Below are 13,173 nucleotides of genomic sequence, written 5' to 3'. Positions count from 1 at the left end.
TATCTGCTGTTTTAGTGCATCTAACTGTTGCTGGTATCTCTGGGCTTGTATTTCTATCAATTCCTTGTGGCGGGCCTCCGGCGCATGCCACTGGGTTTCCAGATCTAGCTGTAATAGTTGGTTAGCATGTTTTTGTTCCGCATTTGCCTGGTGCTGGTTTGCATTTGCCAAAACAAGCTGTTTTAGTATCTCTTCCATGCTGGCCTTCCAAACACTCACTTAAAGAGCTGCCCGCATCCTCGACCATATGTGGGATCGCCTGTAGCAATGGGAGGGGTGGTATGTGACTCTACTGAACAGGTATAGTAGACAGGAAACAGGCACAGCAATTATCAGTTCAGTTTGGGTTTATTTACTAAGCCTATACACACACAAAACACACCAAATAAACAGAACAATAAACAAAGCCTTGCCACTTGGCCTCTAACTGACTGTTAGTTCCCTCACTATCAGTCCTGGGCGGCCTACTGCTGCACAGGACCCTAATGCCCTAGCAGTACAGTTTTCCGAAACACTCTGTTTTTACTCACGGTTTCTCCTAGAACTCCTCCCAGCTCACGGGCCAAGAACTGGAGAGCAGGAAAGAGCAGGCTGGGAGTTTATATCCACAGCCTAAGTGCCAGGATGGGTTTCAGCTGGGATAATTACTCCTAATCATCCCCAAGCCTCTTTAGCTCCCCCACCTGGCCAAGAAGCCCATTGTCATTCAGCCTGGTACTTCAGTTCCACCTTCAGGTCAAAAAGAAAACTGCCCGATTAAACAGAAAAATTTATGGCATATAATCTATATCTTGGACCTATGTCCAAATGTATAAATGTACCTATAGTCCTGAATGAAACCCTGTGTTTTCGTTGGCTAGCTGTTACAATATAAATAATTTATATATATACACACATACATTTACACACATACTTATATATACACATATACACACACACAAACCAGTCAAGTAAAAATAATATAAAAGTAATACTAATTATAGTAGGTCCACGCACTTTGTTGGCACTGAAGTCTGTGTAAGTAAACATACTGTAAGTATTCTCTAGTGGGCTTTTACGCCTACGACCATCTTCACATGTGCAGGTTGTTTGTTACTATGTGCTGTTTATTGGGCTCACTAAGTCTTTTTTGTACCCAAAATAGCTACACCCCACAACATAACCCAGTACAATTTTAGGAAAGCTACATTTCAGTGATAATAAAAGTTCAAAACAAGGAAAAGATTACCTCTTATGGCAAATATCAGATGACATTGTAAATAATCAGATTGACAACACATAGAAGTATCTGGGAAATCCAAAGATCAATAACTAACATCCATATAGTGAACTTTTAAGGCACACTTTCTTAATCAAATCACAGTGTCACATAAATCTTTCTTAAAACCATAATTTATATGTTAAATATCTGAAAAATATCACAAATTAACCAATGTACTGGTACAATTTCGCAAATTCTGCGTCCTCGGGAATCACGTCCAAATCTTTGTTTATATATACCCATATACATCATCATGTGCACATACCATCAGAAAATAATATATCTAAAGTGGGAAAAGCCACATGACTTTAGCTGAGTGCAACAACTTTGCCCCTTAGCACTTTAATCTATCCTCAACAAAACAACAATTCTAAAAATGTTGATATGTGTATGTAAAAGTGATCATGTAATAAAAATAAGGCTATCAATAATTGTGAATGTTGACAGGTGTTGTTTCAATGTATAGCTAGTAATTATATGTGTACCTTATGAGCCATATTTACACATCACCTATGCTTCGTACTTTGTAGCAATACAAAACAGTTAACCTTTACTACACCTTAGTCACTGTTACGTGCATTTTATAGACTGCTTCCTGATAGCCCACTTCCCCAGCAAGGTATCCTCACCCATCCAAACTCCTTTGTTGCTTCCTAGCTGCAGAAGTCTACTCACAGTAGGCTCCAGTGTTAGATGATGTTGGAGCTTACGCAGATAGATCGCTGCACAGGCCAGGCATTGACAAAGTTACATGCTCTTGCATACGCAAATGCCTTACTCTATTACAGCAAAGTCAGCAGCATATTACAGCAAGTTATAGAGTGAAGTGGTGGCAAAGTATGCTTGTATTTTGCTAGAACAGATAGACAAGCAATGGACATGCAAGCAGGGGAACTGTTGATTAAGTGCAAAGTGGTCTTGCCCCTTGAGTTGCTGACTCATAGTACACAATGCACTACCTGAAACCAGATAATTCTTTAACCTTTTTAATGTGAAAGTTCAGTTTCTTTAGGGTTAATAGGTCTGAACTTAATAACAGAATCATGTTGTACAGATTCTGCCAGACAGCAAAGTGCTGATATTTTTAGTCTTTAGGTGGCCATTTCCTGACCTGGGTTGGTTTCACCTGCTTGCAGGAAGGTGTCGGTCACACTGAAAAACTCCTTATAGGGCGTTGCCAGCTGCGTACAACCCTGGCTAAATTCAGCTGTAGCTCCTCACAGCAACCTTCATTTTCCAGCCAAAATGCACTCAGTAACTAACTGTTTCTGTGGAAAGTGATTTAAGGACAAGCAGAAACCACCAGTAGAAATATCTCGAAACCTGTCATTACTGACCACATTGGCTTTAGCTGTGAATGGAGCCACTTTACTGTGCAACGAACATGTCCGAGACTTGGGCAGTATTTTTAGAAAGATCTGCTCAAAGAGGAAAGACCATAATATTTTAGATATTTATGGAATCCAAACTTTCAAAGTAAAGACAAGTGAAAAACATGATCATTAACACAAAGGCATTCTATTAGGAACTAACAAATAATTTTGCTGGAAAACAAAATATATAGATTTTTATTTTTAAAAAGAGAACTTTTTACAAACGCAAATAATAAATAGAGACAAATCAAATTACATTTGGGTTATAGACAGTAAATATTTTTTCAGGTTGCTAAAGAAGTCCTCCAGTCATTTCTTTATCATCCCATAAGTGTTTCTCAGAACTGGTGCACTGTCGAAACACTTTGCAATTCATGCAAGTCACAAACTGAGTGGAATATTGCAACATTCAATGCAGTCTTGCATTGAACATAAGGACAACAAGGGCCAGTCCACATCCTAGGTGTGTTTTACAGGAGAGGGGAGTTTTAGCTGCTGAAGGAACAAGGAATATGGTAAAAAAAAAATTCACCCTATTTATCATCCCCAGGACAAAGCAAGCAGTTCTCTCTTGCAGCCACTGCAAGGGTAATTTTATCTCCAGCCTGAAACTTGAAGTAAGCAGATTGCAGACAAATAGGAACACGGTGAAATGCTACAATACATCAATACCTGAAATGGAAAACCAAATGACTCACTAACTCGTCCATGTTCCCATGGTGCCGGTTTATTCTTTTGACTGTAGTGTACCTTTAAATTCACCGGGGGTTTTCCTGTAAACCCATTTTTTTTTTTTTCTAAAAAGGTAAAAAATGTATTCAATCTGTAATGTATTGCTATTCTTATTTTAAAATGCAAGCATGAATTAATAATTTAAACTAGGACCAAATATTGAGCTTTGTCTGATTTTCTTATGAAGTAGCAATTGACATTTTTTTCTGTTCATTCTTTTTGTAGGTACTTTTAAAGAATATAACACAGACCATGATGTTGTTGCTAAAGTGAAAAGCAAGAGCAGAACCTTCAACACGACCCTTTCTTTAAAGTCCATGTAACATGGATGATTCTGCTGCCGGCGATCACCAGCAGCAGAATCATGGAGGACAAGCTTTTGCTTTGCTGGTTAGGGACACTGGTGAGTCTCACTTGATGGTGAGAAAGCAGATTTCACAGGTCCAACTAGAAGAAGGGAGGCTGTACAGACACCAGTATATAGACTGTTAGCTTTTGCTGAAAGCAGTAACCCCGATACACACTTGGGGTAGCTAAAACAATGGAAAACAATGATAAATAGAGACTTAGCTGGTCCCCCGGCGTCTTTCGTCGTGATCCCCGTTCTCTCACTTCCTCCGGCCGGCGTCCTCTGCATGTGATGAGTCACCCGGCAGTTCCCGGTGATGTCGGTATGTGCAGCCGTTGCGTTGGGGGAGTGGCGGGAATTTCAAATTATTTTGTATTGCATTCAATAGAAAATACCTGTATTTATGTCTAAAAGCAGTACATTGTCTTTCATGAAAATTTATTTTACAGTATAGAATATTAGTATGAGTATAATTTTTTTTTATTTATTATTTTGACATGATTTCGTGGACCCAAGTGGAAAAATTACTGTCATACCCATATCAAAAGAATAAAAATTCCATCATATTTTAACATATACAACATGCAATCAAAAAAGTCAACCATCATATTAATTTTTTCTGCACTTTCGCAGCAGCAGCGGCTTCTTCAGGGATTTGATTGCAGGACAACAAAGCAAACACACAGATATGCAAAGCACCAAGGTGATGTTAAAATCTGGGACAGTCCCACACTGCATGCAAGGCAGGTATTATGGAAACCATTGGATTAGTGCTATTGGTATTACGGGAAGGTAATGTCTGCAAAACATAAACCAGTATCCTTTTCCTGGGTCAGTGAATCAAAAGTTGTTTGATATGCGCACTACAGCCTGGTCCCACCATCCACCCAGCAAACAAGCATGCCATGATCATATTAGTTGTTTTTTTATTGTATATGGGCACAAAGAGTGAGGTTAAGCCATGTGATGGTCTTTTTATCGATTGTATGTTGTATATGTTTTTTATAAAATTTTATTCTTTTGATCTGGCTATACCAGTAATCTCCTGTCTGGATCCACTTATGGGAAGTAGGACTTTATTTTCCTCTGATTGTTTAGGGATAGGGCATTGTTTGATATATGCATTACAAGGGGATTTCCTTTAGTGTGTAGTTATATACTGGGTCTTATTTATCAAAATTCTCCAAGACTGGAGAAGATAGACTATCAAGGGAGAACCTGGGTGATTTAGCAATCCTGGAATTATTTCTGAAAATCATTTGCTGTTTGGCAAATGTTTTTAGTGTTTTCAGCATGTGTTTTCCATTGAAATCCATTGAAATGTATGCACACTCACACTGGTGCTTGTTGCAATGCACTTTGCACTGTAAAAAAAAGTCACCTGCAACTTTATAGAACAAAGTGTAATATACACTATTGAAACACATCTGCAATAAAAATGGACAAGTAGAAATGAAGCATAAACAGGTTCTGCTGTTTAGGGAATATCGGTAAACTTCCTGCTTTGCCAGGAACTTGTCACATGAAGTGAGGGAAAACCAAGAAAATGTAAACACAAAAGCAATACAATCCAGAGAAGAGTTTAGAAACATTCCTTTCCCTTAAAAACCTTAAAAAAATTCTTTTTAATGTGGTACATCCCTCTGTTGGGGGGTATTTACCTTATGTCCTGTTTTAACACCGATAAAATAAACAGGAGGTGAAAAAACAGAAAAAAAGCTAAAAGTTCAGATCTAGAAACATTTTGGAATATGGGGGTTTTACTAAAAACGATAACTGATATATCTAGCCGAATTACTATTTCAGGTTTTTAAGGGTAAAGAACGAAACTTAAGACAATCCAGAAAAAAAGTAACTTGTGGAAAGTCTAAAGTCATCCAAGGTTCAGTTAAAAAAGAAAAACATGCGATTTATTTAAAATGTATCTAAATGGCAGGGGCTTGTAAAAACCGCAACAGCAAAACAGAATGCTTAGGTCCAACTCCAGTCAAAATGTTTTTTTCTTTAGTTTTGTACAGAGTTTGGAAGCCTTAAAAATGCCAGGTTGTTCTGTCTGTCTGTAATACTATTGAGTAGTTTTTTACTTACAGGAAGGGTATAGAAAAGACTAATATATAAGTAAAAAAACTGCCACCATCAGAAAGATTTTACAACACTTCCTGTCCTAACAGGGGAAACCTAATAAGACTAAGATGGCAATAAAAACCTACATACTCTCTAACCCTTTTATCTGTTTTATTGAAAGAAAACATACATAAAAATGAAGAGGTGCTTGCTACAATTTTTAATAAATATGGATACAAGGTGTCAGTTTGCGGCTGTCAGAGAAACAAAGACAAAGTTCAAGACTAGCTTTTGTCAACTTTGCAGTTAACCAACTTTTTGGGTTTTTTGACAGGCATATGGGAGAATGTGCTGAAGAGGTTGGAAGTCTTTGGAAGCAGTTTGAGTGGCAGACAACGCTGGGACGCTGTATATACTACATATTATAGATTTTTACCAACTACAACCAAAGAAAGCCTTTTGCAACCTCCAAACCGCACCCAAAAAAACAAACCTTTTTATAGGAAAACATAAAAAACAACATGCACAGAACATATCAGTATGGCCTTCTGTTTTTATTAAAGTGCCCCCTGGCCCTCCAAATCCTAAATCCAAAGCTTAGCTTTGCTTTCAGAAATGAAAAGGGGCTCTGGAGCCCAACAAGCTCATTCAAAAGTAAAATCAGAATAAAATCTGTTCACCTTGCATAGTCATATAGTGCATACACTCCATGATGTGCTTCATTGCTCTAAAGACTGCAAAAACTAGGGTCAAGAAGTAATAAAATAATAGGGACATTCTAAAACACCGGAAGAAAGAAAATGTGGGGGTGTATCCCACAGCAGCCAGGCTCCTACAGTCATCTCCTAACCTACTACAGAAAACAGCTGAAATCTGACCGGTTACTGTGGGTACCACCTCCAGTTTTCAATTCAGCAGACATCCTGTGGGGGTGATTCATGAAAGCTGGAAGAAGGAGGATATTCAGATGTTACTGTATGAACCACACTGTGGATGATTTTTCTTGTAGTAGGTTAAACGGCAAAATGATCTTACTGGCTCTTGAGAGCTACACCTCCAATTTTCCTCCACAAGTGTAAATTCCCAGAAACTAGGGATGACTATAGAAAAAGAACCAAGAACAAAATTCATAATGTATGTTTTCTTTTGTGAGAAGAAAACATTCATGCTTGCGTTTGCACAGCTATCATGCTGCACACTTACAGTAACCACAAGTAAGGCAATGTGCTGGCTGTCCTGATTACAGAATGTCCTTCATTTAAGTAACTTCAGATTTAGTAGTACTGGAGGGAAGCATATGCATTATTGTAGCAATCTTTGTAAAAACATCTCAGCACTGCTTGACGAGCTACTAGGATACTGCATGTACAGAATAAAGTGCAAAACCCTCTATTAAAACAACACGTACCTCACTGGATTTTTTGGATTCTTAGAAGGTACAAGAAATTGGTCTTGCTTAGGAATTATGCTTACTAAATCATAACTGCACTGAAAATGGGTCCAGCTATACTGCACACAATTATTTGCTTCTAAAAGGACATCAATAGAGCTAACAGATTGAGATTAATATAGTAACACAAGGTAAATGGGGTGTGCGGAGACCATTGTATAAGTGTGTACATACCCAAATAAAGGTACTCATGACCTTTATTAGACTCAAGATATTATTATAGTCAAAAGTAGCAATAATCACAATATGTACATTTTTTGTGGTTCAGTAACAAGACTGAATGTTATCAATTACAGCTCCAGAAGAAATTCACATTTTTTAAGACTGGTACCATAATGGTATGTTATTTGTTTTGTATTACAGAGCAGTTCTTATTGAGGCTCATTTTTTGTTTGCAAATGCACTTTATTCTAATCAAGGATGTGTCAAGGATGAGAAGATTACCAATTAAAAAAAGGTTTAAAAGGTATTAATGTGCTATACACTTACCTCTGAGCACTGGAGTACCTATAGAATCTGTGGAAGCCCCTGCCCCTCAGGCTGCCACTGACAGGGTTAGAGGGATCGATGCCCTGTTGTATCATTTGTCAGCGCCACAACCACATTCCTAGGAAACTAGGAGTTTTTGAGCTGCTTGAAGACATAGCACTGACTGCCAGTGCAATGGGGGATTTTTTTGGCTTCCATGCCCACAATCTAGACACTGCAGCTGCACAATTTATGTAATGGGATATTATCAATGCTTTCCGTTCAGCAGCTGGCTGGTTAACTGGGTTATTCTAAGACATATATATAGAGCCAACAAGTAATTGTGGCTGGTTACACGAATGGTGGAAGCTGGGATAAAAATGTGAAGCTGAGGATCTATGGATCTGAGGAATGTAAAGCACAACTTTTACCTACCAGGATCTGATGATCTTGTGATTAGCTAGTGTTTTATATCAACTTGATGAAAAAATGAGGGAAATCCAAAGATTTTTCCAAAATCCAATAGATTAGGAGAGGCTAGAACCCGTCAGAATTTTTTTCTATTCCTGTAATCGAGATAAGTGAAGGAAAATATTTGCCCTTATGTAGCCCCAGAGAAAAATAGATACCTTGTGTGCTATATGCTTGTTCCAGGTCAGTAACTCCTAAAAATGTTTTGACAGGCCGACAGGCATTTGGCATTTTCAGGAGGAGATACATATGGCTTTAAAAATCATTATCCTAATGAAACAAATAATAAAAATAGTAATTAGAGCTATACCAAAAACTGTATACAAAATCGACACAAATGAACCTCCCCTACATACGCTATCATTGTAAACATGAAAAATAGAATGGACAGATATGATGATAGGGCTTAGGATATTTAAGCATCCCATTACCAAAATCTTGAAGAACAACAAGCAGAACACATAATTCAGTAATAAAAAAGCCAATGTATTAGCTGCTTACCTGTACCTGCTTCTTGCATTTGGGTGCTTGGTTTAGCAGAAAAGCGGATGACCTATATCTGGTTTTGTCCTACTAAAGTCACAAACCTCTCTGCATCTGACATAAGGACATTTATGTATGCTCAGGATCTTATATTTAAATTCAGGCAGCACAAATTGGGCAAAGACACAACTTGCATTTTATGTCCAAATGTCTAATCTTAAAAGGTGCTAGAGTAAAGCCAGTGTGATCCCTCAAGGGACTGGCTAAAAGCAGCATGATCGCTGTGTTTACAAACAGAAAACACTTTCTTTTGTATTCCAGCTTACTATGCAGCAGTTGGACCTATTCCAATACCGGTCCAGGCAGGGAATGCACTGCCCTGGGGTCAGAGATATTATGGACACAGTCCGTCTAGATTTAGACCGTGAGCAGGGACTTGTTTTCAAATGTGCCGACAAGGAAAGGAAAGAACAAAGAAGATCAAGAAACTAGACGAGAACATATTTTCCCCATAAAAATATCTACTTTGGACAAAATATATTTTGAATTTTGCTTAGCTCTGTAAACCCGAACTGAAAATCCATGGTATAATTTTGAAAATAAAATGTATTTTAGACTTTCCACATCACATTCCAGCAGGGCATTGTGAAAAAAAGAAGAACTTGGGAATTCATGTCTAACTAGAATTACACTGCAATATAATGATAAACACTCTGACAAGGATGGCATGGGGAATTAAATTGTGGTTTTGGAGTGTTTGAATTCGCACTGGGTAGCTTTTGAACCAAGGCGGTTATAATGAAGGTTTGAGGCTGCACAAAATACTCTTTTTCCCTATTCCTGGTTCTTTAACTAGTTGTGTGCCAAAAGGTTGAATGAGGACAACAATACTGCCTCCTTAATGAGATGCAGCTCTCCCTGAGAGGTAGGGAAGATGCTAAATCGGAGAATCATTGTCATGTCTCCATAGCAACAGTGTCACAGAACTCGTACTGCATCCTGTTGTCATAGCAACAGGATCCCACTTAACCCCCTGTATTCAAAACCGTATACAGTGCCATAGATTGGTAACAACCAGGTCATTTCATGAAAAACAAAAGCATTAGGCTTTAAATCAATAAAAAACTTAGAAATGTTTTAAATGTTCAATAATAGAAACTGTGCTATAACTCACAATGTAAACTTTTATGTGTTTAGCATTATGTGAATTTGGTATGAATATCATCATACACTAGGGACAATCAGATTATCTCAGCACCCTATAAAGGGACCATAGACACAAGACAGATGGGTTAGATACCAACAAATAACCTTTTTTCTTCCGAATAGCCATAAACATCAATATTGGTATCCAGCCAAGTATTAGTCTCTGCATTTTTCTACAAGAATGTCATCCATTACCTGGAAAATCTGACCCAGTGAACGGACTTTAAGTCTACAGGTCAAAGGCTACTAGAGGAGATCGACATTGACCAACATCCACATGTACCTAAACATAACAGCCTGTAACAAATTAGATTTACACTAACCAAAAAAAAAAAAAGTGTTACACAAATTTTTGAAAAGTTTGCATGCAAAAGGTTCCTACAATCCTACAAATTACTACTACTGGGTCAAAAAAACCAAAAAAAAAAACCAAAAAACAAAAACAAAAACAAAAAAAAAAAAAACAATCTTACAATCCCTGTTTTTTTGTTCCCTTCTACATTTTTATTCCTAGTGATATTTACTTAGCAAAGATCTTCAGAACAAATGGTTTGTCAGAGCACTAATTTCTGATAAGCCTAAAGGCTGCCAAAGATACTTGGGGTGTTGGGTTGTGCATGAACTGTCCCACCACCTTCAAAGCTTCTAGGCTAAGGGGCAATCACAAAACTTGATGTTCATCAGACCATGTTTTAAGGTTTGCAGTGTACCAGTAACTTTTGACTCACTCTGTGTACCAATCATTCAATGATTCACCAAAATGATTTCGTATGGTATACAATTTGATAAAATGTTTGAAAATACTTTAAATTTAATTTTATAGTAAACAGAGTAAAAGAAAAATAAAATATGTATATATATGTATATATTATATATATATTTTAAATTATATATGGGCTCAAAATCACTTGTGATTTAAAAAATTATACCCAAAATTGTGAACAGGCAGTCCTGTAAAAAACTGTGTATACTGTAATGCCGTAAACCAACCTCCCAGACTGCTTTTGTGTGTATATATACGCATGTGTGGTCAACCAATTTAAAGTATTTTTCTAAATTTTGTGTTAGAATAATTATATTATTTTACAGATTTTTTTTTTTTTTAAGTTTTCAAACTTTTTTTCCATATTTACTACTACCAAAGGCTACATCCTTGATACCTTCCATGTTTTAACTCAAGCATATGGGAAGGTAGGTCCACGCAGAGCAGTGTGCTGGTTTTTTGGCAGCTCCAAACCCAGAACCCTTTTAAGGTTCATTCTCAGACTTCATTGTGAACAAAGATGTGCATCCTTTACCTCTCTACAGGAGTCACAGTGGAACCAAGTGAACTTTGGGTTTGGGAGGGAGGGTTTGGTAGCACACAATGGACAATTGCTGCCATATAGAAGAAGCAAGGAGACATTACTTTATTATTTACCTGTAGGATCTTTGCTACAATAAAAAAAAATCACTATCAAGCTGAAGCATTAAAATAAAACAAACCTATGGCCACTTGTTGCTGTAATATTTATAAGGCTCTAACTAAACAAGCAATAAAAATCCATTAACAGGAATCTTTATTGGAGATGTCAGAAGAAGGCAGGTAGGTACAGCTCCATATTCAGTTGCAATATCCAATAATCCAATCCAATGCCCAATTCAGTTTTTGGACTTTTTTGGCTATACACCAAGGAAACGGGAGTTTCCTTTCCTACTAAGACTTGTGTTGAGCGATTATCAGCCTTACCCCGAACTGTGTCTTCAAGGGCTCATGTGTTTTATTTTTCTTTCTACCACTGGGACATTTATCACTCGACATTGGGCATTGTCCCCAGTACCAACACTTACGTAGAGTGGGTAACTGAGCTTTCTTGTATACAACATATGGAGAAGCTGACAGCGCAATTTTGGGATTGTACTAGTGCATATATGAAATCATAGGCTGGCTTGTTTTTGCGGGGTCATCAGAATTGCGCACTGGTTGATGTTGTTCCCCACCATTTATGCCCCTTAAACTTTGCAGTAACTGTTACATTTTGGTAACAAATAAAACTGTATCAAAATGTCCAATTTAAAAATTTTGCAAAAGAAAGCAACATAATGTAGCAAACCCACTTTAATTATGTATGCTAAAGCCTTTATTTTTATACCTCTATTACAATAATCCAACCTTTATGAATCACTACCTCAGGAGAACCTTAGAAATATATAATCAGTTTTGAGTGATATGATCTCTAAATACATCTGCTAAGGGAAAAACAGGGCAGCTTCAGGCAGGAACACGTGTGATATTGCATAGAAAAGATGCGGTGTGTTGGGGCTAAAATTGTATACAAAGCGAGGGAGAGCTATATATAGAATGAGAAAAGTAGAACATTCTTAAAATTGCTATGATTCACGTGTTTTCATACTTATTTCCTCTTTTACTGGGGTTTTGGGTGTAAAGGTAGATATAGGAAAAATGCTTCTTTTTTAAGACTGCACTCAAAATGAGTAATCTCAGAACTCTAAAAGCAAATATGTACACCTGTTCTAAAAATCATATACAATATTTATAACAGGACACCTTTAGAAACCTAGATAGGCAACACACTAAAAATAAACACAAAGACAAAAAGATGTATTTAAAAAAAATATCTATCTACATAAGCAGTTACAACAGTTTTGCCACAATCCTTTACCTCTTCTCCTTTTTGTCAATGGAAAGAGTGTGACAGGCTGCTACGCTCTGCAAGAGTGCTTTGTAGTTGTCTAAGGAATCAGCCTTTTAAACATAAAGCCTGGAAGCAGCCACTCTAGTCAAGAAGAGAAATAAATTACATATTCTTGAAATGGTTAACATGTCCTCATTAACAATAAGATCAAATGGAAAGACTTAATAAAAAAAACTATAGTTATAGTATATTGTAATCATTTCCATCTTCTGCATTTCTTCTTTCTATTGAAAGGCTACAGTCTTTTTTTTTTTTTTTTTTTTTCAAAATTACTAATAAGGTAAAGAAAACCCAAAACAAATCTCCCCCAAGTATTCAGGGAATAACATATAGACAATGATAAAAAAAAATATGAGTACAGTTACACTTACAAAAAGAAATTGAAGTTAAGAGAGACACTAAGTATTGGCAGAGGAAGATGCTCCAGAAAGATTGGGGTTGAACATACAAGGTGAATCCTAAAATCTTTGGCATTTTCTAGGGGTTCTTTTTATAAAACAGGGAGTCCGACATTGACTTGTTGGAATGCCCAATGTCCATGTGTTTTAATGCCAGTAATTTATTCTCACCAGGGAATGTTTGAGGGAATGTCAGATTCCCAATTTTATAAATAGAGTCCT

The 13,173-nt window shown here is 37.1% G+C and overlaps 1 protein-coding gene and 1 long non-coding RNA gene across 8 annotated transcripts in view; one reads left to right on the top strand and one right to left on the bottom strand.

The window, feature by feature from the left end:
• HIVEP3 (HIVEP zinc finger 3) overlaps nucleotides 1–13,173 on the bottom strand; it is an 81,100-nt gene that overhangs the window by 35,728 nt on the left and 32,199 nt on the right. The window contains exon 4 of one of the 7 annotated variants that reach the window (XM_072420848.1): nucleotides 12,521–12,634. The exons of 5 other annotated variants lie outside the window; for them this stretch is intronic. The gene's annotated coding sequence lies outside the window, so the exon portion shown is untranslated. Of the gene's footprint in view, nucleotides 1–8,326; nucleotides 8,528–12,520; nucleotides 12,635–13,173 lie in introns of those variants that run through there. One more of the 7 variants, XM_072420871.1, reaches the window with a different exon arrangement.
• On the top strand, nucleotides 3,424–6,463 carry LOC140337253 (uncharacterized). The gene is made up of 2 exons (XR_011922008.1): nucleotides 3,424–3,769; nucleotides 6,114–6,463. It is a non-coding gene; the product is annotated as an uncharacterized lncRNA (long non-coding RNA).

Source organism: Pyxicephalus adspersus, chromosome 1 (assembly GCF_032062135.1).
Source record: "Pyxicephalus adspersus chromosome 1, UCB_Pads_2.0, whole genome shotgun sequence".
Classification (NCBI taxonomy): Eukaryota; Metazoa; Chordata; class Amphibia; order Anura; family Pyxicephalidae; genus Pyxicephalus; species Pyxicephalus adspersus.
The sequence above is the reverse complement of the archived record's forward strand: the minus strand, read 5'-3'. Positions and strand labels throughout refer to the sequence as shown.